This window comes from Bufo bufo, chromosome 5, assembly GCF_905171765.1.
Source record: "Bufo bufo chromosome 5, aBufBuf1.1, whole genome shotgun sequence".
NCBI lineage: Eukaryota > Metazoa > Chordata > Amphibia > Anura > Bufonidae > Bufo > Bufo bufo.
The window spans coordinates 163,364,137-163,390,264 of NC_053393.1; positions in this window are offsets into that span (position 1 = coordinate 163,364,137).

Genomic DNA, 26,128 nt, shown 5'->3' on the forward strand with positions numbered 1-26,128 from the left:
CTAATTATTATGTGTACACTAGCAAGATAAAAATCCAGAGTTCCAGACTATTGAGCAAAGTAGCGAGGACAGCTTGCAAAGGAGAAACATAATTTTATCATTTTCTACAGCTGGCTCCGAAAATTGTGTCAGAACAATGTTGAACTTATTTTGTATCACTTGATTTTAAACATTTCTAAATTTCCTGAACTGAGTTAGATATGCATTATATACTTCGCCTTTTTTTTTTGCTCCGCTTGATTTTTCTTTTCTTCTTTCTATTTTCTTGTTTATATGGTAAATAAGTATATGCTAGTAAAGGAATAGCACTTAAAATGAACCGTAACAACGGTGTTTAATATCAATACTATTGGCATATGTTTAAAATGTTGATACAAATACTCACAGTTCGTATTTTATATGCTTGGAATGATATTTTTTATTCAAATAACACTTTTGTTCAATAAAATGAGATTAAACTCTACACTTCTAAATTTCCTATATTTATGTAGGTGAGGACTAGAGATGTCGCGAATAGTTCCCGGCGAACATAGCTTGTTCGCGTTCGCCGCGGCGGGCGAACATATGCGATGTTCGGTCCGCCCCCATTCGTCATCATTGTGTAAACTTTGACCCTGTACCTCACAGTCAGCAGACACATTCCAGCTAATCAGCAGCAGACCCTCTCTCCCAGACCCTCCCACCTCCTGGACAGCATCCATTTTAGATTCATTCGGAAGCTGCATTCTTAGTGAGAGGAGGGACAGTGTAGCTGCTGCTGATTTAATAGGGAAATCGATAGCTAGGCTAATGTATTCAGTGTCCACTACAGTCCTGAAAGACTCATCTGATCTCTGCTGTAAGGACAGCACCCCAAAAAGCCCTTTTTGGGGCTAGAACATCAGTCTGCTTTTGTTTTCCCTGTGTAATCTAATTGCAGTTGCCTGCCTGCCAGCGTGTGTGTTTCATGCCCTGCAAGTGCATAGTGTGACTTCAGCGCCATTCATATCTGGTGTCACATTCGATTACATTTAAAGAAAAACAACAATTTTGACTGTGAATAAATAGCAGTCAGTTGCACACACGTGTTTAAGGCCCAGCTGCCAGTGCATAGTGTCACTTCAGCGCAACTCATATCTGGTGTCACAGCAGCTTGCACGCATAGTACAACTTTACTAATCTAAAAAAAAAGACAGGCAGAGGCAGGCCACCCCACAGGGGCCGTCGTGGTCGTGGTCGTGGTGCTGTGATTCCCTTTGGCCCTAGAATAATGCCCAGTGTTCAGAGGCCACGTACCCTCAACTCGAAAAGTTCTGAGGACATAGTTGACTGGATAACACAGGACACCCAATCTTCTACAGCTTCTGCTCGGAACCTTGACGCACCATCCTCCTCCAGCTCAGCTTCGGGCACCTCTCAAGTTACCACTCGCCCACCTGCCGCCACCACCAACACTAGCACCACAGCCGCTTCACTTGATCTGTCAGAGGAGTTATTTACACATCAGTTGGAAGAAATGAGTGATGAGCAACCATTATTGCCAGAGGATGTAGATAACAGGGATATGTCTCAGTCAGGCAGCATTACACACATGGACGTACGGTGTGATGATGATGATGTTGTACCCGCTGCTGCTTCTTTTGCTGAGTTGTCAGATACAAGTGAAGCGGTTGATGATGACGATGTGTCCGTGGATGTCACGTGAGTGCCCGCTCGAAGAGGAGAAGAAGAACAGGTGGAAAGTTCTGATGGGGAGACAGAGAGGAGGAGGAGACGAGTTGGAAGCAGGGGGAGGTCGTCGCAAGGAGCTAGTGCACAGTCAGACAGCATGCATCGGCACCCGGGGTCAGCCAGACAGCACGCCAATCAACGCATGCTGTTGCCACCACCAGAATTGCAGAGCTCAGCAGTGTGGCATTTTTTTTGTGTGTCTGCCTCTGACTACAGCGATGCCATTTGCAACCTGTGCCAAAAGAAACTGAGACGTGGGAAGTCCAACACCCACCTAGGTACAACTGCTTTGCGAAGGCACATGATCGCACATCACAAATGCCTATGGGATCAACACATGAGCACAAGCAGCACACAAACTCAAAGCCGCCATCCTCCTACTGGTCCAGCATCTTCAGCCACGTCAACCACTGCTGTCCTCCTTGCCCCCTCTCAACCATCCGCCACTCCGTCTCTCGCCTTGAGCAGTTCCTGCTCATCTGCCCACAGTCAGGTGTCTGTCAAGGACATGTTTGAGCGTAAGAAGCCAATGTCACAAAGTCACCCCCTTGCCCGGCGTCTGACAGCTGGCTTGTCTGAACTCTTAGCCCGCCAGCTTTTACCATACAAGCTGGTGGAGTCTGAGGCGTTCAAAAAATTTGTAGCTATTGGGACACCGCAGTGGAAGGTACCCGGCCGAAATTTCTTTGCACAAAAGGCAATCCCCAAGCTGTACTCGATTGTGGAAAAGGAAGTAATGGCATGTCTGGCACACAGTGTTGGGGCAAGGGTCCATCTGACCACTGATACCTGGTCTGCAAAGCACGGTCAGGGCAGGTATATCACCTACACTGCGCATTGGGTAAACCTGCTGACAGCTGCCAAGCATGAAATGCGTGGCTCTGCAGAGGAGTTGGTGACACCGCCACGACTTGCAGGCAGGCCTGCTGCCACCTCCTCTACTCCTCCTACTCCATCCTCTTCCATAACCTCCTCGGCTGAGTCCTCTTCTGCTGCTGCGTCTTGCTCCACATCAACGGCACCTCCCCAGCTCCCCAGTGTCATGCCATCTTGGGGTTGACTTGCCTGAAAGCAGAGAGTCACACTGGACCAGCACTCCTGTCCGCTTTGAACGCACAGGTGGATCAGTGGCTGACTCCGCACCAACTGGAGACCGGCAAAGTGGTGTGTGACAACGGAAGCAATTTGTTGGCGGCATTGAATTTGGGCAAGTTGACACATGTACCGTGCATGGCACATGTGTGTAATCTGATCGTACAATGCTTTGTGCATAAGTATCCAGGCTTACAGGATGTCCTGAAGCAGGCCAGGAAGGTGTGTGGCCATTTCAGGCATTCCTACACGGCCATGGCGCACTTTTCAGATATCCAGTGGCGAAACAACATGCCAGTGAGGCGCTTGATTTGCGACAGCCCGACACGTTGGAATTCAACACTCCTAATGTTCAACCGCCTGCTCCAACAAGAAAAAGCCATCAACGAGTATTTGTATGACCGGAGTGCTAGGACAGCCTCTGCGGAGCTGGGAGTTTTTTTGCCACGTTACTGGACGCTCATGCGCAATGCCTGTAGGCTCATGCGTCCTTTTGAGGAGGTGAGAAACCTAGTCAGTCGCACCGAAGGCACCATCAGCGACATCATCCCATTTGTTTTCTTCCTGGAGCGTGCCCTGCGAAGAGTGCTGGATCAGGCCGTAGATGAGCATGAAGAGGAAGAGGAAGAGTTGTGGTCACCATCACCACCAGAGACAGCCTTAACAGCATCGCTTGCTGGACCTGCAGCAACGCTCGAAGAGGAGTGTGAGGAAGAGGAGACAGAGGAGGAATGTGGCTTTGAGGAGGAGGAGGAAGACCAACCACAACAGGCATCCCAGGGTGCTCATTGTCACCTATCTGGTACCCGTGGTGTTGTACGTGGCTGGGGGGGAAGAACATACATTCAGTGAGATCACTGAGGATGAGGAACGGGACATGAGTAGCTCGGCATCCAACCTTGTGCAAATGGGGTCTTTCATGCTGTCGTGCCTGTTGAGGTACCCTCATATATAAAGGCTGAAGGAGAACGACCTGTACTGGGTGGCCACACTACTAGACCCCCGGTATAAGCAGAAAGTGCCTGAAATGTTACCGAATTACCGGAAGTCGGAAAGGATGCAGCAGTTCCAAAATAAATTAAAAGTATGCTTTACACAGCGTATACGGGTGATGTCACAGCACAACGGGAATCTAACAGGGGAAGAGGTGAAAGTAATCCTCCTCCTCCCACGACAGGACGCTTTACAGACGTGTTGTTGATGGAGGACATGCAAAGCTTTTTAAGTCCTACGCATCGCCACAGCCCTTCGGGGTCCACCCTCAGAGAATGACTCGACCGACAGGTAGCAGACTACCTCGCCTTAACTGCAGATATTGACACTCTGAGGAGCGATAAACCCCTTGACTACTGGGTGTGCAGGCTTGACCTGTGGCCTGAGCTATCCCAATTTGCAATAAACTTCTGGCCTGCCCCGCTTCAAGTTTCCTGTCAGAAAGGACCTTCAGCGCAGCAGGAGGTATTGTCACTGAGAAGAGAAATCGCCTAGGTCAAAAAAGTCTAGATTACCTCACCTTTATTAAGATGAATGAGGGATGGATGCCGGATGACTTGCGTGACTTATCCGCCACCAACTAGGGTTCAAGACGCAATGTTTAAGGGCACTTTCTGCCTAGGAAACATAAATTTTTCTGGCCGCTGCTTCAGCAGAGGCTGCAACAATAGCAAATTTTTCAGGCATGTGTACATGCCTAATTTTTCTGGCCTCTGGTGCTGCACTGTGGCTTCAAAAACCAAACAAAAAAAAAGGCACATACATGTGTCAATTCCCCTTCGTGATCGTTACCCTGTTGTGGTGAAGGGGCTTGTGTATCACAATGAAGCGACCACCTCTATGAGTGTGTTGGCAATGGCAATGTTGGCACACCCCAGATGATAAGGTCGTTGCTTCATTGTAAAGAGACCAAAAGCGATCGGCTGGATAATTTTGCATAGAAAAAACTAATTTTTTTTGATCATCTAAGGTGATCATTAAAGCCTACTAGGCCAACAATGGGCCCACACTGCAGAATCATTGTTTTCTCGGTCACTACCTCAGTATGACCATAGGCTTTGAAAAACCCCCATCGCCTGCAATCTCCCAAACGTGCACACGAGCACAGTCATTACTACAACAAGATTGACGCATAGAGGTATAAAATTTATGTCATGAGTGTGTCAACTATTGACAACTCTTTGCGGTTGTCTAAAATCTATTCCATACACGTCCCCTGATAGGGGACGTAACAGAGATTAAACTGATAAGAATAGTACTACTTAACACACTGCTCCTATCTGGTGGCACAGTAGATTGCACGTGCAGTGCCCCAAATTGGACGTAGGAGGACCGACCAAGCATCTTTTTCCATCTCCCGGTTCCTAAAATCGATTCCATATACACGTCCCCTGATAGGGGACGTAACAGGGATTAAACTGATAGGAATAGTACTTAACACACCTTATAATAATGCAGAGAGAGGCAACGCAGAGAGAGGAGTTTGAAGAAGAGGAGTCAGAGGAGGAAGGTGGCTTTGAGGAGGTGGAAGACCAACCACAGCAGGCGTCCCGGGGACCCTTGGTGTTGTTCGTGGCTGAGTGGAGGAAGAGACCTTCAATGACGTCAGTGAGGACAAGGAACGGGACATGGCTAGCTTGGTATCCAACCTTGTGCAAATGGGGAGTTTGCGGTTGTGTAAATGGGGAGTTTGGTCTGTCACTGTGAAGCGTGCGTAACCCTTACATTACCTGATCGATACAACATCATACCTGATGTTTTAAAGCATGTTATTCTAAACAATTTAGGAATGTTAGGTGATTTATATCCTTTATGGATTAAAACCAGACTCTGCGTCAACCATATAATTTTCCATGGGAGTTTTGCCATGGATCCCCCTCCGGCATGGCACAGTCCAGGTGTTAGTCCCCTTGAAACAACTTTTCCATCACTATTGTGGCCAGAAAGAGTCCCTGTGGGTTTTAGAATTCGCCTGCCTATTGAAGTCTATGGCAGTTTGCCCGGTTCGCTCGTTCTCGAACATTTGCGGAAATGCGCGTTCGCCGTTCGCGAACGGAAAATTTTATATTCGCGACATCTCTAGTGAGGACATTGTAATGCACATTATGCTAAGGTTTACATTAAAGTTGAGATACTTTTTAAAGAGGGTGTCTGGGATTTTTATATTGTTGGTCTATCTTTAGGATAGGTCATCAATATCTGATCGTTGGGGTTTGACTCCCGAAACCCAGCTGTTTGAAGAGACTGCAATGCTCCAGCGAGCACTGCAGTCTCCTTACAGCTTACCAAGCACAGCACCATACATTGGATAGTGGCTGTGCTTGGTAATGCAGCCCACGCTATTCACTTGAATGGAACTGAGCAGCACCTAGGTGATGTGACCAATGCACCGTACAGTGATGTCACTGGCCTAGGTAGAGAACATGGCAATGATGATGTGCCATAGTCTCTTCAAACAGCTGAATGGCGGGGGTGCTAAGAGTCAAACCAGCACCCATCTAATATAAATGACATATTCTGGGAATAGGGGTTCAATATAAAAATCCCAGACAACCCCTTAAGGCCTCCTGCACACGAACGTATTTTTTTGAGGTCTGCAAAAACGGGTCCCGTTTTTCCGTGATCCGTGACCGTTTTTTCTTCCGTGGGTCTTCCTTGATTTTTGGAGGATCCATGGACATGAAAAAAAAGTCGTTTTGGTGTCCGCCTGGCCGTGCGGAGCCAAACGGATCCGTCCTGAATTACAATGCAAGTCAATGGGGACGGATCTGTTTGACGTTGACACAATATGGTGCCATTTCAAACGGATCCGTCCCTATTGACTTTCAATGTAAAGTCTGGAGTCCCTTTTATACCATCGGATCGGAGTTTTCTCCAATCCGATGGTATATTTTAACTTGAAGCGTCCCCATCACCATGGGAACGCCCCTATGTTAGAATATACTGTCGGATATGAGTTAGATCGTGAAACCTCATTTCCGACAGTATATTCTAACACAGAGGCGTTCCCATGGTGATGGGGACGCTTCTAGTTAGAATATACTACAAACTGTGTACATGATTGCCCCCTGCTGCCTAGCAGCATCCGATCTCTTACAGGGGGCCGTGATCAGCACAATTAACCCCTTAAGTGCCGCACCTGAAGGGGTTAATTGTACTATCATATCCCCCTGTAAGAGATCAGGGCTGCCAGGCAGCAGGGGGCAGACCCCCCCCCCCCCTCCCCAGTTTGAATATCATTGGTGGCCAGTGCGCCCCCCCCCCTTCCTCCCTCTATTGTAATAATTCGTTGGTGGCACAGTGTGCGCCCCCCCCCCCTTCCTCCCTCTATTGTAATAAATCGTTGGTGGCACAGTGTGCGCCCCCCCCCCCTTCCTCCCTCTATTGTAATAAATCGTTGGTGGCACAGTGTGCGCCCCCCCCGCCCCCTCCTTCCTCTATTGTAATAAATCGTTCGTGGCACAGTGTGCGCCCCCCATCGGCCCCCCCTCCCTCTATAGCATTAACAACATTGGTGGCCAGTGTGCGGCCTCCCATCTCCCCCCCCCCCCCCACGATCATTGGTGGCAGCGGGTTACTAGCAATAGTACAATAGTAAAAGATTCATACTTACCTGGGAGCTGCGATGTTCGTGTCCGGCCGGGAGCTCCTCCTATTGGTAAGTGACAGTTCATTTAGCAATGCGCCGCACAGACCTGAGGCTGTCACTTACCAGTAGGTGGAGCTCCCGGCCGGACACGAACATCGCAGCAGCCGGTAAGTATGAATCTTCTACTATTGTACTATTGCTATGTAACCATGGCAACCAGGACTGTAGTAGCGTCCTGGTTGCCATGGTTACCGATCGGAGCCCCAGCGATTAAACTGGGACTCCGATCGGAACTCCACTGCCACCAATGATGATGGGGGGGGGGGGGGAAGATGGGAGGCCGCACACTGGCCACCAATGTTGTTAATGCTATAGAGGGAGGGGGGGCCGATGGGGGGCGCACACTGTGCCACCAACGAATTATTACAATAGAGGGAGGGAGGGGGGGGCGCACACTGTGCCACCAACGAATAATTACAATAGAAGGGGGGGGGCCGCACTGGCCATCAATGATATTCAAACTGGGGAGGGGGGGGGGTCTGCCCCCTGCTGCCTGGCAGCCCTGATCTCTTACAGGGGGATATGATAGTACAATTAACCCTTTCAGGTGCCGCACCTGAAGGGGTTAATTGTGCTGATCACGGCCCCCTGTAAGAGATCGGGTGCTGCCAGGCAGCAGGGGGCAGTCTTGTACACAGTTTGTAGTGTATTCTAACTAGAAGCGTCCCCATCACCATGGGAACGCTTCTGTGTTAGAATATACTGTCGGTTCTGAGTTTTCACGAAGTGAAAACTCAGCTTTGAAAAAGCTTTATGCAGACGGATCTTCGGATCCGTCTGTATAAAAACTAACCTACGGCCACGGATCACGGACACGGATGCCAATCTTGTGTGCATCCGTGTTCTTTCACGGACCCATTGACTTGAATGGGTCCGTGAACCGTTGGCCGTGAAAAAAATAGGACAGGTCATATTTTTTTCACGGCAATGAAACACGGATCACGGATGCGGCTGCAAAACGGTGCATTTTCCGTTTTTTCCACGGACCCATTGAAAGTCAATGGGTCCGCGAAAAAAAAAGGAAAACGGCACAACGGCCACGGGTGCACACAACGGTCGTGTGCAGGAGGCCTAAGTTTTATGACTTTTATTAATAAAGCTATGCAATCTATAATTTAATTTTATTGTAACTCCTTTACTAATAGAATTTTCTAAAAAATGTTATGATGCATTATGCTATCACTTCTGAAACATAATTTGGACAATATTCACTTGTTATGCTAGGGAGGCTCATGTTTTGAGCCATACGACGGGGAGATACAGTGGCGGCTGTGCGGGCATCTGGAGCGGCACGGGTGCAAGACAGCAGGGTAAGTATAACCTGTATTCATGTCTCGGGCATTTTGGGGGGCATTATACTATTGGGTAACCCCTTTAAGTCTTGAAATACTAATGTCTTCAAATACTACAAAACTCTTCAAATACTACTAAAACTATTTTAGTTTATTTAAAAAGATAAATGTAACTTCACTTAAGATCTAAATTTTCTTAAAGTTTTACTCTTTCTCTTAAATGTAACACTCCAGGGAAATCATTGTGACTAAATATGCAGATCATTGATATCCTACAGTACTAATACTAAGAGCTCAAAATTCTATATCAAAAGCAGCCTCCAAGGTTGTGTTGTGCTCATCCTGCAGCAGTATAAACCATGTACTTATTCCTCTTTAAAATATGCACCATGTTATTATGATTACACATACAAAACACAAATAGTATGGTCTAAAATTCTATTTATGAATCAACTCAAAAGCAACAGACTTTAGTGACAAGTAATTGGATGGAAGTCTCCACTATTGGGATACTAGCAGAAGGACCCGGCTTCGCAGGAGTATATTTCATCTATTTCATTTAATGTTTGTGTGTGTCGTTAAAAGATATCGACAGTATCCCCCATAACAGTGACATCTACAGTACCCTGCCCCTTTAACAGTGAACTCCACAGTCTCCCAACCCTTAACACTGACCCCCCACACAGTGCTCCGCCACTTTAAAATGGGACCTCCACAGCAGCAGTGAGTTTCACAGCACCCCACTCCCTTGACAGTGACCTCCACAGTACCCCACAGCCTTTACAGTGACCTCACAGCACCATGCCCCTTTAATGCTAGGGCTACACAACGACATGTGTCGCTCAACATTTTGTCTCAGCAATTTTAAAAATGATAGGCTATGGTGTCGCACTGCGACATGCAGCATACTGCAACTGCGACACAACAGTTGAAAAAAATCCATCCAAGATGGATTTTTCTGTGACTGTTGCGTCGCAGTCGCAGCATGTCACATGTCCTAGTGCAACACCATAGACCCTGCTGCCTTAACAGTGACCTCCACAGCAGTTGCCCCTTTAATAGTGGCCCCTGCCCCCTTAACAGTGACCTCCACAGTGCTCGCCCCTTTAACAATGACCTCCACAGCACCATGCCCCTTTAATGATAGGGCTACACAATGACATGTGTCGCTCAACATTTTGTCTCAGCAATTTTAATAATAATAGGCTATGGTGTCGCATTGCGACATGCAATATACTGCAACTGCGACATGACAGTTGCAAAAAATCCATCCAAGATGGATTTTTCTGCGACTGTTGCTTCGCAGTCGCAGCATGTCACATTTTGCAGTGCAACACTATCGACTATCATTATAAATATTGTCACGTGATATTGGTGCGACATCAATGCCGCGTGACACATGTAGCAGTATAGTTGTGCCCTATGTGTTGTGCGACTTATTGTCGTCGTGTAGCCCTAGCCTAAAGCTGACCTACAGCAGTGAAGAAAAATGGCTGGGTTGTTATGGAAACCTGGAGTAAAACTGTGTGTATGTGGAGACTAAGGGCCTGCGAGCTTCTATTGGCTTATAAGGTACATGTGACCGTGTGTATGACAGTTGGGATATGAAGAGAAAGACTTGCACGCGTGCATTGGCTAATGCAGGTCATTTTTGGGAATATCTCAGAAATGGTACGTCCTAGACAGCTGTGACCCCCACAAGATTTCTTTACAGGTAGCAAGAGATGTGTATACCGAGTTTCGTTGAAATCGATGGTTGCATTTCTGTGTGATCGAGGAACATACACACATACACACATACCGTATATACATCCTTCTCTATATTCTCTCCACAGGATTCCCTAGTGCACTTATGAGCTATCCTTCCTGAATAAACAAGAACATATTTTTTAAGTCAAGAAGTTTTTTGTTGCCACTATAACATGAACGTAAATAATAATAAAAAATAATTATGCAGACTGTAACCACAATAGATCTTCAGTGTAAGAACACAAATACAGTTTGGATTAATTTTATTGGCCAATACACAAAAAAATGACTATCACAAAAGCCTTATTTTGACATGTAACATTTATCTATATCTACTGACTGCTAAATATGTTTTCACAGTGAACGTGTAAATTGAAATCCAATTTCTTGGAATCTGACTTACATGACATAATCCAGCCTCTCAATTTGATATGATAATTTAATTACTATCTTAATATCCATTATTGGTTTGTTCTATGTGATAAAAATGCTTAAATTTAAAGTCATTGTTGCTAAATTGTCCCTTTGATATCATATGATTGTCTTACAGTGACACCTACTGGGATTAGGGAGGCTTTAACAAACATATCCCCAGATGATACATGACTTTACTGGTGTTTAGTATTATAAAGTGATAAATATGTGTGCACAATCATTGACTTGTGTATATATATTTTGCATTATATATATTTGCTCTTAGTCTTTTAACTTTTCTTACCATATGTATGCTTCCTGTATGATATATATCTATATATAGTACTAGTGAGTGCATTATTCAGATCTGCTCTGTAAGTTCTGTTTACTGGGGTAAATGTATCAAAACTGTCAGAAAAGCTAAATGTATTGCCTATAACAACCAATCATAGCACAGCTTTAATTTTATATAGTAGTTTCTAAAAGGAAATCTGAGCCCTGATTGGTTGCTAAGGGAGACATACTACAATACAAGTATTGTACATACACTGTGAATGAACTGTTGCAATTATAGCATATATTCCTCTATTATTCCTATCCACTTAGCCTAATTCAGAAAAAATACATACAAAAACCATTGTATATAAAGAGATCTTCCAATGTTGATGTCTGATTTGTAAATAATTGCATATAATTGATGCATGCAAGAAACCATAATAATAAAAAAAAAATCTAAAACCATAAATCTAAATATAAAAGCATATTGATGACCACTGACTTTTTAAAGGAGGCATAATGCAACCCACTCTGCAACCACACTGAGAAAGCCCACTGCTCAATACGCCTCTTCCCCTCTCTACTCCTTCATTACAGGAAGAAGTGTATTGGGGAGTGGATCCCGGCAGCATGAGTACAGATCGGGTCATGTTGCGCAGGTAGAAGGGTATTGAGTAATGATTGCTCCTGGTGTGGTTGAAGAGCAGGGTGTCTTGAACCTCTTTCTTTAAGTGAGTCACAAGTTAGAGTTCTATTACTATATGGGGGTCTGGGGACCAATAAAAAGTAAAGCTATAAAAAACTTTATGAAGCAATATGACGGGGGGGGGGGGGGGGGGCACATTTCCTGCACTGAGAGGATTATTATCCTGCAAATGCTTCCACATTTTGTATTTTAATGTTCCATGAAAAATGAAAGAAGTGACTAATAGTTTTCTAGAGCCCATTATATTTTTTTGCACAATGGGCATAGAAGGGACCAAGTGGTTGACACAGGGAACAGTGATGGCATACAGGGGACAGAATTATTGCCTGTGCTGCCATATCCAAGGGACTGTATTGGCATACCCGGGGGACAGAATGGTGGAACATTAGGGGCAGCATTTTCTAAAACCAATTAAATTTTTTCACACAACAGGCTTTAATGCTAGGACAAATAATATTTATCTAAAAACAGATGCTGTGTGTTCTGCTCAAATTAGCTTATTCTACATTTGAGAAAATCAACTATTGAATCAGCAAAATTCATTTAATAAATTTTCAAGGGTCATCACAGTTATCAGACAGCAGACTTCTTTCCTGGAGACATTATTGCTGGCAAATGTTTAAAAGCTACATATATAGCTTGAGTCGCTTGATACAAGTAGCAATTTTCCTGGAAGTTGCAGTCATTTCAAACTTGCTGCATTCACAGGAGTACCGTAATTGCAGTGCAATAATCAATGTGAATTGTAATGATAGGTATTGACTTTTGAAACCACTATAAAATGATACAATTCATTCAACATGAGCCTGCAAAACTGATAACCATTCATGCCTATTACCTATTAAGGCATATGGATGTCATGGGGCCAAAACTGAGATTTACTCTGTGAGAGTAAATCCCCCCCCTTTGGATCATTTATTTCACTTCACGTATGAAATATATGAATGATTAGCTGATTGCTGCACTGGTTTAATAAAAAATAAAAAAAAATAAATGCTTCTTCATTATTAGTGTTGAGTGAATCAAAATAAATGAAGTGGAATTAAATCCGAATTTCAGGAAAAATTTGATTCGCCGCAAATCTGAATTTCTCTGCGCTTCGATTAATTTTCCCTGAAATGGTGGTAAACAAAAAGCATACTCATGTCATCCATTTGATCGTGGAGAGGCCCTCGTGACCATCTTGATATCTTGATTGAAGAAAACATGCCAATTCTTGCGCGCTGACATGTGATGTCACCGCGCCATCATGCTGGTAGGGCGCGGTGATCAGTGATCATCAGCCTGTCCATGATCAAATGGATGAGGTGAGTATGTATTTTCTGTTTTAACCCGTGATTAACCCCCTGATAGGCTGAATGTGACGCTCAGATACCGTAATCAGCGTTGAACCTGCCATCTGAGGGGTTAAATGACTGGGGGCAGCGCAATCCATGTTTCCCATCATTGCGCCCACTCTATGCACTGGGATGTAATTTGTTCCAAAGTCATTTTTAACAAATTAAATTTCTTGTGGAAATTCGGCGAAGCTGCCGAATCTAATTTTTGAAAACTTCACTCATCACTATTCATGATATAAAGATGTATCTAACATTCATATTAAGAGCCCATTTGTTACCCAGAAACAGCACTGCAGTTCAGTCAAGAATAAAAATAAATAAATTGGATCCAATTTTTTTCAAATCCACACCTTTGTTAGTTAATTACTTTGTATGTATAAACTTAAGATAAAAAGCCATAATTAAATACAATATAAATACCTGGCTTATTTATTTAAAATAGCTCTCCTCCAGAAGAAAGTATAGTGTTGATAAAGTTGTACCTGTAGGAAAGGAATTGGGGTCTTTAAGGAAATAATTACTGGCAAAATGTATTTAAAATAGCACTATCCCAGACAGAAAAACTGTCTGTATTGTGCCAATCATAGCTGGCTGTTCTGTATGTCTATATCTGTCCCATTAAAGATCCTTAAATAATGTTTTGAGCCGAACCAGAGTCACTTATCTGTAGACAACTACACGAATGTGTGCCGGCCAGGTCTGTACTGTGGAGCACAAATTGTGGTCTGCAATGCATGGCCAACGACCGTAGGCCGTCATGTGCAGATGCGGAACCCATTTACTTAAATGGGGTCCAGAATCCGCATCCAACAGTCCACACTGCAAAAATGTAGTGCATACACTACTTTTTTGTGGTGTGGAGGCATGGACAGAAACCCTATGTAAAGCACTCTGTAGTGCTTCCGCGGGATTCGTTGCCTCAACTGTTTGCGGGCTGCACATGGCATCTCACACAGAACTCTACTCTGCATTTATGCGTCATCTCATCCAGAATCCTACTCTAGGTGTATACATGTCACTTAACATGGTATGGTTTAAAGCTCATATAATCAAGCATTTAAAATGAAAACAAAGCCAAACCCAAACGGTGTCAAATTGTTCCTTTCCCATACATGTTCTATATACTACACTGCTTTGCATACTTAGAAATACTGGATTTCCAGGCAATGTAACATACAGTATATTCTTGTGCTTGTTGTGGAACATCATGTCACATGTATGATATGTAGTCATGCTGCTGTCCCCACGTCTTCTCATAACCCACAAGCTCACAAATGTATTTCACACTGATCACACAGCAAACAGGTCTGTGTTGTTTTCAATGTCAGGACTTAATTTCAGCCCCAGTCAGTCACTGCCTTTAAAAACCAGTGTGTGGTCTTTTAACTTATTAAACAGTTCTAGTACTAATCAGCATTTGAATGCAGCATGTTGGACATATTACACATTATAACTTAATGAGTATTTGAGTAATGGAGAAAGTTTAGCCTCAGGATTAGCAAGTTAAAAACCCCTTAGGGACCTAAACATAATGAACATGGATTTCCTATGATCAATACTTATTATTCTTACAAACATATATTAGAGGCAACGAAAACAACACTTTTTTAAAGGACCAATAATATGGATTTAGAACCAATACTTAACCTTCACACACATTCAATATAGCCCCCCCCCCCCCTCCCCATGAAAATCTGGTCTTCAATGGATCCAGATAACAAATTTGGGAGATGCAAACATATTAGTTAACATTAAACTCTCCAGAAACTCAAGAATTGTATTTCTACAGAGAAGGTAGTTGAATATGATGGGTTGCAGGGACAATGCTGGAGTTTAGAAAAATGGAAACGTAACAGGCCACCAGTTATTATATGACTTATTCTATTTATAGCACTCAGACTTTGCCTGAGAAGGTATATGCCATGACTAGGGGGTACTCACTCATCCTCATGCTGTCATTTTAATAGATTAAACACTTTCTTTGGTCATAATTTTGGGGACACTTTGATGTAATTTATTTGAATAGGGAATACTTAGCTTAGGCACATTCAGAGACAATACAGAAGAACACGAGGCATGTTAGCAGTGGCTCTCTTCCTACCATATACCAAAAATGAACATTAGTACATCAGGGATTATCACTACTATGTATCAAATAGACAATCATGAATATTACCATCCAATGGGTGGTCTATTATTAGAAAAGATGTCTGATATCTTCCAACGCAACTGTCTGTGGAATGAGTCATAATACTACATAGCCAGTGGACAGGTGCTGTGTAATTTTTGGAAGATGGCAATCAGGGTTTTTCTGATCTTGGACAACCACTTTAAATGCTAATGCAACCACCAAAGCCACCTACAGATCACATATTCTGCATTATCATTTAGCTGCTAGGAATTCTAGGTTGTAAAATAGAGCAAAGTTTTCAATATTAGATTTCGATTGTTCGTAAAATTTTTCAAAAAATTTGATTAGATCCAAATTTATTTGTGACTAGTGTTAAGTGCAAATATTTAAATAGCTAATTTTAATTGCAAATATTGGCACTTAAAGAATTTGCGAATATTTAGAATATAGCGCTATATATTCGTAAAATTGAAAATATATATATATATATACACAGTCAGGTCCATAAATATTGGGACATCGACACAATTCTAACATTTTTGGCTCTATACACCACCACAATGGATTTGAAATGAAACAAACAAGATGTGCTTTAACTGCAGACTGTCAGCTTTAATTTGAGGGTATTTATATCCAAATCAGGTGAACGGTGTAGGAATTACATCAGTTTGCATATGTGCCTCCCGCTTATTAAGGGACCAAAAGTAATGGGACAATTGGCTTCTCAGCTGTTCTATGGACAGATGTGTGTTATTCCCTCAGTATCCCAATTCAAATGAGCAGATAAAAGGTCCAGAGTTCATTTCAAGTGTGCTATTTGCATTTGGAATCTGTTGCTGTCAACTCTCAAGATGAGATCCAAAGAGCTGTCACTATCAGTGAAGCAAGCCATCATTAGGCTGAAAAAAAAAAAAATCATCAGAGAGAGAGCAAAAACATTAGGTGTGGCCAAAACAACTGTTTGGAACATTCTTAAAAAGAAGGAACGCACCGGTGAGCACCAAGAACACTATCCAGGAGGTAGGTGTATGTGTGTCAAAGTCAACAATCAAGAGAAGACTTCACCAGAGTGAATACAGAGGATTCACCACAAGATGTAAACCATTGGTGAGCCTCAAAAATAGGAAGGCTAGATTAGAGTTTGCCAAATGACATCTAAAAAAGCCTTCACAGTTCTGGAACAACATCCTATGGACAGATGAGACCAAAATCAACTTGTACCAGAGTGATGGCAAGAGAAGAGTATGGAGAAGGAAAGGAACTGCTCATGATCCTAAGCATACCACCTCATCAGTGAAGCATGGTGGTGGTAGTGTCATGGCGTGGGCATGTATGGCTGCCAATGGAACTGGTTCTCTTGTATTTATTGATGATGTGACTGCTGACAAAAGCAGCAGGATGAATTCTGAAGTGTTTTGGGCAATATTATCTGCTCATATTAAGCCAAATGCTTTAGAACTCATTGGACGGCGCTTCACAGTGCAGATGGACAATGGCCCAAAGCATACTGCAAAAGCAACCAGAAGTGGAATGTTATGCAATGGCCAAGTCAATCACCTGACCTGAATCCGATTGAGCATGCATTTCACTTGCTGAAGACAAAACTGAAGGGAAAATGCCCCAAGAACAAGCAGGAACTGAAGACATTTGCAGTAGAGGCCTGGCAGAGCATCACCAGGAATGACACCCAGCGTCTGGTGATGTCTATGTGTTCCAGACTTCAGGCTGTAATTGACTGCAAATGATTTGCAACCAAGTATTAAAAAGTGAAAGTTTGATTTATGATTATTATTTTGTCCTATTACTTTTGGTCCCTTAACAAGTGGGAGGCACATATGCAAACTGTTGTAATTCCTACACCGTTCACCTGATTTGGATGTAAATACCCTCAAATTAAAGCTGACAGTCTGCAGTTAAAGCACATCTTGTTTGTTTAATCAAATCTATTGTGGTGGTGTATAGAGCCAAAAATGTTAGAATTGTGTGGCTGTCCCAATATTTATGGACCTGACTGTATATTTTTTTTTTAACACAGTACACATCAGGTGATCATCCCTCCCTTCTTCTAGCTTGTGGGCCAATGAGAAGGCTTTTTCACAGCTTAGCAACATCCCTAGCAACCAATAGAAAACTTGCCTACCCCTTACTAGTGCCAAAAATTTGCAAGCGCAAATATATTGGAGCACTCTATCTGCATATAAAGCTATTCTAATGTTCTGCCGTGCCAACCATTTTCTCTAGTCTCAGGAAACTTATACCAGCTTGAAAAATGTGGCATAAGTGACCCACGCCTGTATTTCACGCGCATTACTGGAATATTAGATTGCCGATTTTTGCAATCAAGAATATAATCTCAAATTCACGAATATATGACAAATATTCTACAAAATATTAATGAAATATCGCAAATTCGAATATTGCCCCTGCCGCTCATCACTGTGTGTCAAAAAGCATAAAAAATCAGCAATTTCCCAGCTTCAGAGAGCCTGTATACAAAACTTTGCATTGCAGAAACATGCATAGCTAGTCAGCGGTGGTAGTGAAACAGTTACTTTGTGAAGGCATGACAGGCAGTTGACAGGCATCAATCTTAGAATCACTTCACACTTCACTTATTTGGTCAGTTAAGGGTCCAAAACTGGCCAAATAACTGAAATGTGAAATGATACGCTGATACAAGTAGAGGGCCCATAACAGTGGAGAGGGGGGTTAGCAGTAAGTTTGTGTCACTGTTTATTTTTCCCTTCTTCTAATCTGTCACAAAAGCAACCCGAAAAAACATATCTTGTCTTTTCAGCATCCACCTTCACACGGTCAGCATTTGGTCAGTAATTAATCAGAATTTCTAAGGCCCAAAAAAACAGGAGTGGATCCAAAAGAGAGATGACATGTAGGGATGAGGGAAACCCGAACTGTTCCGAATTTTGGGGTGTCCGTGACACAGACCCGAACATTTTCGTAAAAGTCCGGGTTCGGCGCTTTCTTGGCGCTTTTTGAAAGGCTGCAAAGCAGCCAATCAACAAGCGTCATACTACTTGCCCTAAGATGCCATCACAGCCTGGCCTACTATTGGCATGGCTGTGATTGGCCAGTGCAGCATGTGACCCAGCCTCTATATAAGCTTGGGTCACGTAGCGCTGCACGTCACTCTGCTGATTCAAGCATAGGGAGAGGTTGCTGCTGCGACGTTAGGGCGAGATTAGGCAGATTAACTCCTCCAAAAGACTTCATTCTGTGATCGATCTGCAGCTGTGGATCATTGAAGTGCTAATATCGACTTGCTCACTTTTTTGAGACTGCACAGAGCGTTTTTAGATCACTTTTTTCAGGGGTGATCGGCGGCCATTTTGTGGCTTGTGGTGCGCCAGCACAAGCTATCACCAAGTGTATTTAACCATCAATAGTGTGGTTATTTTTTGCTATATCCTACACCAGCTGCAGGCAGAGACTGTGTCACCCAAGTGCATTTAACCATCAATAGTGTGGTTATTTTTTGGCCATATACTACATCAGGGGCAAGTTGAGCCTGTCACCCAGCGCCTAAAAAATAGACCTAACATTTCTATTCAACCAAATTTACTGTTTTAGCTGGTCAAGTTATTTGTAGTGACCGTAAAAGCACACTTTTTGTTCTGGGTTGAAAAACTATTCCCAAATTTGCCATTCTCAAAATTGTGGTGAACGGGAACAATGAGGAAAACATCTAATAAGGGACGCGGACGCGGACGTGGACATGGTCGTGGTGGTGTTAGTGGACCCTCTGGTGCTTGGAGAGGACGTGGCCGTTCTGCCACAGCCACACGTCCTAGTGAACCAACTACCTCAGGTCCCAGTAGCCAGCAGAATTTACAGCGATATTTGGTGGGGCTTAATGCCGTTCTAAGGATGGTAAGGCCTGAGCAGGTACAGGCATTAGTCAATTGGGTGGCCGACAGTGGATCCAGCACGTTCACATTATCTCCCACCCAGTCTTCTGCAGAAAGCGCACAGATGGTGCATGAAAACCAAGCCCATCGGTCTGTCACATCACCCCCATGCATATCAGGGAAACTGTCTGAGCCTCAAGTTATGCAGCAGTCTCTTATGCTGTTTGAAGACTCTGCTGCCAGGGTTTCCCAAGGGCATCCACCTAGCCCTTCCCCAGGGGTGGAAGAGATAGAATGCACTAACGCACAACCACTTATTTTTCCTGATGATGAGGACATGTGAATACCACCTCAGCACGTCTCTGATGATGACGAAACACAGGTGCCAACTGCTGCGTCTTTCTGCAGTGTGCAGACTGAACAGGAGGTCAGGGATCAAGACTGGGTGGAAGACGATGCAGGGGACGATGAGGTCCTAGACCCCACATGGAATGAAGGTCGTGCCACTGACTTTCACAGTTCGGAGGAAGAGGCAGTGGTGAGACCGAGCCAACAGCGTAGCAAAAGAGGGAGCAGTGGGCAAAATCAGAACACCCGCCGCCAAGAGACTCCGCCTGCTACTGACAGCCGCCATCTGGGACCGAGCACCCCAAAGGCAGCTTCAAGGAGTTCCCTGGCATGGCACTTTTTCAAACAATGTGCTGACGACAAGACCCGAGTGGTTTGCACGCTGTGCCATCAGAGCCTGAAGCGAGGCATTAACGTTCTGAACCTTAGCACAACCTGCATGACCAGGCACCTGCATGCAAAGCATGAACTGCAGTGGAGTAAACACCTTAAAAACAAGGAAGTCACTCCTTGAAGGCGGAGTCCATGCTGGCAGACATGCAAATGTCCAGACAGGCTATGGCGCCTGACCTTGAACCCTTTCCCGCTTTTTCATCAAAAAGGCGCCAACTTTTCCCGCTATTTCGGGATGAAGATGACGCAGCAGTAAATTCAGCAAGCTCAGCGGCCATCTTTAGCAAAATCCGCTGTCTATTCACTGACAGCAAGCAGGATGATAAAAAGTCCATAAAACCACACTCCGGTGTGGCGATTTCTTTCCTCTTGATAGCGCAACACTGCACAGCGCTTTTTGGAGGTTTTAGGGACACTTTTAGTATGTTTTTCAGTCCACAAAGTCCACTTTAATAAAACAGGCAATTTGTCACTTTGGTCACAGGGCAACTGTATAAGGCACAAAGTTCACGCTTCTTGCACTAGAAAGCGTGCGTATCCTGTTTGTGACGCCAAAAGAGAGGTGCAGCGTACTCAAGTTAGGTTTAGAAATGTTCCTGGGTGTTGTAGTGCAATAGACACTAACCTGAGACGGCTGACTCTCTGCAAGGGCAGGTGATGATGAGAAATGTTCGTGACGCCAGTGCCAATTAAACGGTGGCACGCCGTTTGCTGATAGCAGGAATAACTGAGGAACCACGTGATGTTAAAACAGAATTAAAACTTTAGTAGTCATCATTTAGGGACATTGACGGAAGCGCAGTTCCTTTGAAGACAGTTGATTTTCAATACAATTGATGCAGGCAATATATATATATATATATATAGCAAGGTGACTTTAGAGTGTTAAACACAGGACTTGCAGTACAGGCAGCTTGCACTCTATTCCTGACTGATCCCGGAACATAGAAACTCTTCTCCAAGGTCCAATGCCCTAGCTCTGGCGTATATCCTTGGTTTTATCTCTATCAAGTACCTCCTCTGTTGTCTTGAGTACCTCTTGCTTTTCTTGACTTGCCTCTGTCTCTCTCTCAGTTTCCTCAGGCTCATTAACTGTAGTGTTCCTGCTTCTGCGTATATGAATTCAGGAGGGGAACCTTCTCCTTGGATCTGGAACCCGGTTACAGGGACTGCATTACCCTCTCCTAGTCTGCAGGCTTCAGGCCTGGACTTGACTCTGACATTGTCTAATCTCTGGTTAGACTAGACTATCAACCTTAAACTGCCTTTCCCTTCCCTGACTGGGCCTTATATAAACTAGGGCTCCCTAGCTCCCTCTTGTGACTAAGAGCTGGAATGACACCCCTAGCAGGCCTGCACATGCAAATTTCACAGTAACAGGGAAGTACATAGCATTACATTATGAAGATGACTCATACCAACCTCCCCATAAATAAGGGGAAACGACAGCACAACAAGTGACCCTTCTGTAGTGACGGGCATTACAGTTCCCGTACACTACAAATGCCCTAACGCACAACCACTTATGTTTCCTGATGATGAGGACATGGGAATACCACCTCAGCACGTCTCTGATGATGACGAAACACAGGTGCCAACTGCTGCGTCTTTCTGCAGTGTGCAGACTGAACAGGAGGTCAGGGATCAAGACTGGGTGGAAGACGATTCAGGGGACGATGAGGTCCTAGACCCCACATGGAATGAAGGTCGTGCCACTGACTTTCACAGTTCGGAGGAAGAGGCAGTGGTGAGACCGAGCCAACAGCGTATCAAAAGACAAAGAGGGAGCAGTGGGCAAAAGCAGAACACCCGCTGCCAAGAGACTCCGCCTGCTACTGACCGCCGCCATCTGGGACCGAGCACCCCAAAGGCAGCTTCAAGGAGTTTCCTGGCATGGCACTTCTTCAAACAATGTGCTGACGACAAGACCCGAGTGGTTTGCACGCTGTGCCATCAGAGCCTGAAGCGAGGCATTAACGTTCTGAACCTTAGCACAACCTGCATGACCAGGCACCTGCATGCAAAGCATGAACTGCAGTGGAGTAAACACCTTAAAAACAAGGAAGTCACTCAGGCTCCCCCTGCTACCTCTTCTGCTGCTGCCACCTCAGCCTCTTCTGCTGCTGCCGCCGCCTCGGCCTCTTCCTCCGCCTCTGGAGGAACGTTGGCACCTGCCGCCCAGCAAACATGGGATGTACCACCAACACCACTACCTGCGTCACCAAGCATCTCAACAATGTCACACGGCAGCGTTCAGCTCTCCATCTCACAAACATTTGAGAGAAAGCGTAAATTCCCACCTAGCCACCCTCGATCCCTGGCCCTGAATGCCAGCATTTCTAAACTACTGGCCTATGAAATGCTGTCATTTAGGCTGGTGGACACAGACAGCTTCAAACAGCTCATGTCGCTTGCTGTCCCACAGTATGTTGTTCCCAGCCGGCACTACTTCTCCAAGAGAGCTGTGCCTTCCCTGCACAACCAAGTATCTGATAAAATCAAGTGTGCACTGCGCAACGCCATCTGTGGCAAGGTCCACCTAACCACAGATACGTGGACCAGTAAGCACGGCCAGGGACGCTATATCTCCCTAACTGCACACTGGGTAAATGTAGTGGCGGTTGGGCCCCAGGCGGAGAGCTGTTTGGCGCACGTCCTTCCGCCGCCAAGGATCGCAGGGCAACATTCTTTGCCTCCTGTCTCCTCCTACTCAGCTTCCTCCTCCTCTTCTTCCACCTGCTCATCCAGTCAGCCACACACCTTCACCACCAACTTCAGCACAGCCCGGGGTAAACGTCAGCAGGCCGTTCTGAAACTCATATGTTTGGGGGACAGGCCCCACACTGCACAGGAGTTGTGGGGGGGTATAGAACAACAGACCGACGAGTGGTTGCTGCCGGTGAGCCTCAAGCCCGGCCTGGTGGTGTGCGATAATGGGCGAAATCTCGTTGCAGCTCTGGGACTAGCCGGTTTGACGCACATCCCTTGCCTGGCGCATGTGCTGAATTTGGTGGTGCAGAAGTTCATTCGCAACTACCCCGACATGTCAGAGCTGCTGCATAAAGTGCGGGCCGTCTGTTCGCGCTTCCGGCGTTCACACCCTGCCGCTGCTCGCCTGTCTGCGCGACAGCGTAACTTCGGCCTTCCCGCTCACCGCCTCATATGCGACGTGCCCACCAGGTGGAACTCCACCTTGCATATGCTGGACAGACTGTGCGAGCAGCAGCAGGCCATAGTGGAGTTTCAGCTGCAGCACGCACGGGTCAGTCGCACTGCGGATCAGACCCACTTCACCACCAATAACTGGGCCTCCATGCGAGACCTGTGTGCCCTGTTGCGCTGTTTCGAGTACTCATCCAACATGGCCAGTGGCGATGACGCCGTTATCAGCGTTACAATACCACTTCTATGTCTCCTTGAGAAAACACTTAGGGCGATGATGGAAGAGGAGGTGGCCCAGGAGGAAGAGGAGGAAGAGGGGTCATTTTTAGCACTTTCAGGCCAGTCTCTTCGAAGTGACTCAGAGGGAGGTTTTTTGCAACACCAGAGGCCAGGTACAAATGTGGCCAGACAGGGCCCACTACTGGAGGACGAGGAGGACGAGGATGAGGTGGAGGAGGATGAGGATGAGGATGAAGCATGTTCACAGCGGGGTGGCACCCAAAGCAGCTCGGGCCCATCACTGGTGCGTGGCTGGGGGGAAACAAAGGACGATGACGATACGCCTCCCACAGAGGACAGCTTGTCCTTACCTCTGGGCAGCCTGGCACACATGAGCGACTACATGCTGCAGTGCCTGCGCAATGACAGCAGAGTTGCCCACATTTTAACGTGTGCGGACTACTGGGTTGCCACCCTGCTGGATCCCCGGTACAAAGACAATGTGCCCACCTTACTTCCTGCACTGGAGCGTGATAGTAAGATGCGCGAGTACAAGCGCACGTTGGTAGACGCGCTACTGAGAGCATTCCCAAATGTTACAGGGGAACAAGTGGAAGCCCAAGGCGAAGGCAGAGGAGGAGCAAGAGGTCGCCAACGCAGCTGTGTCACGGCCAGCTCCTCTGAGGGCAGGGTTAGCATGGCAGAGATGTGGAAAAGTTTTGTCACCACGCCACAGCTAACTGCACCACCACCTGATACGGAACGTGTTAGCAGGAGGCAACATTTCACTAACATGGTGGAACAGTACGTGTGCACACCCCTCCATGTACTGACTGATGGTTCGGCCCCATTCAACTTCTGGGTCTCCAAATTGTCCATGTGGCCAGAGCTAGCCTTTTATGTGTTGGAGGTGCTGGCCTGCCCGGCGGCCAGCGTTTTGTCTGAACGTGTATTCACCACGGCAGGGGGCGTCATTACAGACAAACGCAGCCGCCTGTCTACAGCCAATGTGGACAAGCTGGCGTTCATAAAAATGAACCAGGCATGGATCCCACAGGACCTGTCCATCCCTTGTGCAGATTAGACATTAACTACCTCCCCTTAACAATATATTATTGTACTCCAGGGCACTTCCTCATTCAATCCTATTTTTATTTTCATTTTACCATTATATTGCGGGGCAACCCAAAGTTGAATGAACCTCTCCTCTGTCTGGGTGCCTGGGCCTAAAAATATCTGACAGTGGCCTGTTCCAGTGGTGGGTGACATGAAGCCTGATTCTCTGCTATGACATGAAGACTAATTCTCTGCTGACATGAAGCCAGATTCTATGTTATGGGACCTCTCTCCTCTGTCTGGGTGCCGGGGCCTAAATTATATGACAATGGACTGTTCCAATGTTGGGTGACGTGAAGCATGATTCTCTGCTATGACATGAAGACTGATTCTCTGTTGACATGAAGCCTGAATCTCTGCTATGGGACCTTTCTTCTCTGCCTGGGTGCCTGTACCTAAATATCTGACAATGGACTGTTCCAGTGGTGGGTGACGTGAAGCCTGATTCTCTGCTATGATATGAAGACTGATTCTCTGCTGACATGAAGCCATATTCTCTGCTGACATGAAGCCAGATTCTATGTTATGGGACCTCTCTCCTCTGCCTGGGTGCCGGGGACTAAATATCTGACAATGGACTGTTCCAGTTTTGGGTGACGTGAAGCCTGATTCTCTGCTATGGGACCTCTCTCCAATTGATATTGGTTAATTTTTATTTATTTTATTTTTATTTTTATTCATTTCCCTATCCACATTTGTTTGCAGGGGATTTAACTACATTTTGCTGCCTTTTGCAGCCCTCTAGCCCTTTCCTGTGCTGTTTTACAGCCTTTTTAGTGCCGAAAAGTTTGGGTCCCCATTGACTTCAATGGGGTTCGGGTTCCCGAACCCAAACATTTCCGGGAAATTCGGCCGAACTTCTCGAACCCGAACATCCAGGTCTTCGCTCAACTCTAGTGCAGACCCATCAGTCAGTACGTGTAGGCGTGTGCACACACACTGCTCCACCATAACGCACGTCCCCGTGATGTCCACGATCCAATTGGATATCTGCTCTATCAACTTTCTATGTTCTTTTCTGCGCCTACCATGTTGATCACGGTTAGCTGGGAATCAGGGTTCCATGCCAAAGAGGGAACGTGAGAAAGGGAGACCACATCCAATGGCTGCAATGTGATCAAGCTGAAATGTGGGACAAATTATTAAAGCAGAAGGGTCGAATGAAAGGGACAAATAAAGATGAATTTTTGAAATTTAAGTCCCTGTCACCTATGCAGAGCAGGGGTTTTTCATCGCAGAAATGGGTTAATGTCACCCACCAATGGAAGCGATTTTTTAAAAATTTCTGTCCTTGTCACCTATGCAGAGCAGGGGTCTATTCACGGCAAAAATGGAAAAATGTCAATCAAGAATATAACAGACAAATTAGTGAAATTTATTAACCTGTCAACTAGGTAGAGCAGGGGTATATCACAGCCAAAAATTGGTGAATGTCAACCGAAAATGTTATAGACAAATTAGTGAAATGACATAAAATACGTACAAATTTAAAAAAATAATCTTGATGTATGAGGTGGAGGTCTATATGGAGTAGGAGGTTGAGGAGGCGGTGGACGTAGCGGTATAGGTGGAAGCGGCGGTGGAGGAGGACGAGGTAGCCAACAATGGTTTTTAGTTTAAATTATTATGTTTTTTTTTTTAGGGTGCACCACAAAAGAGTGGGAAATATAAA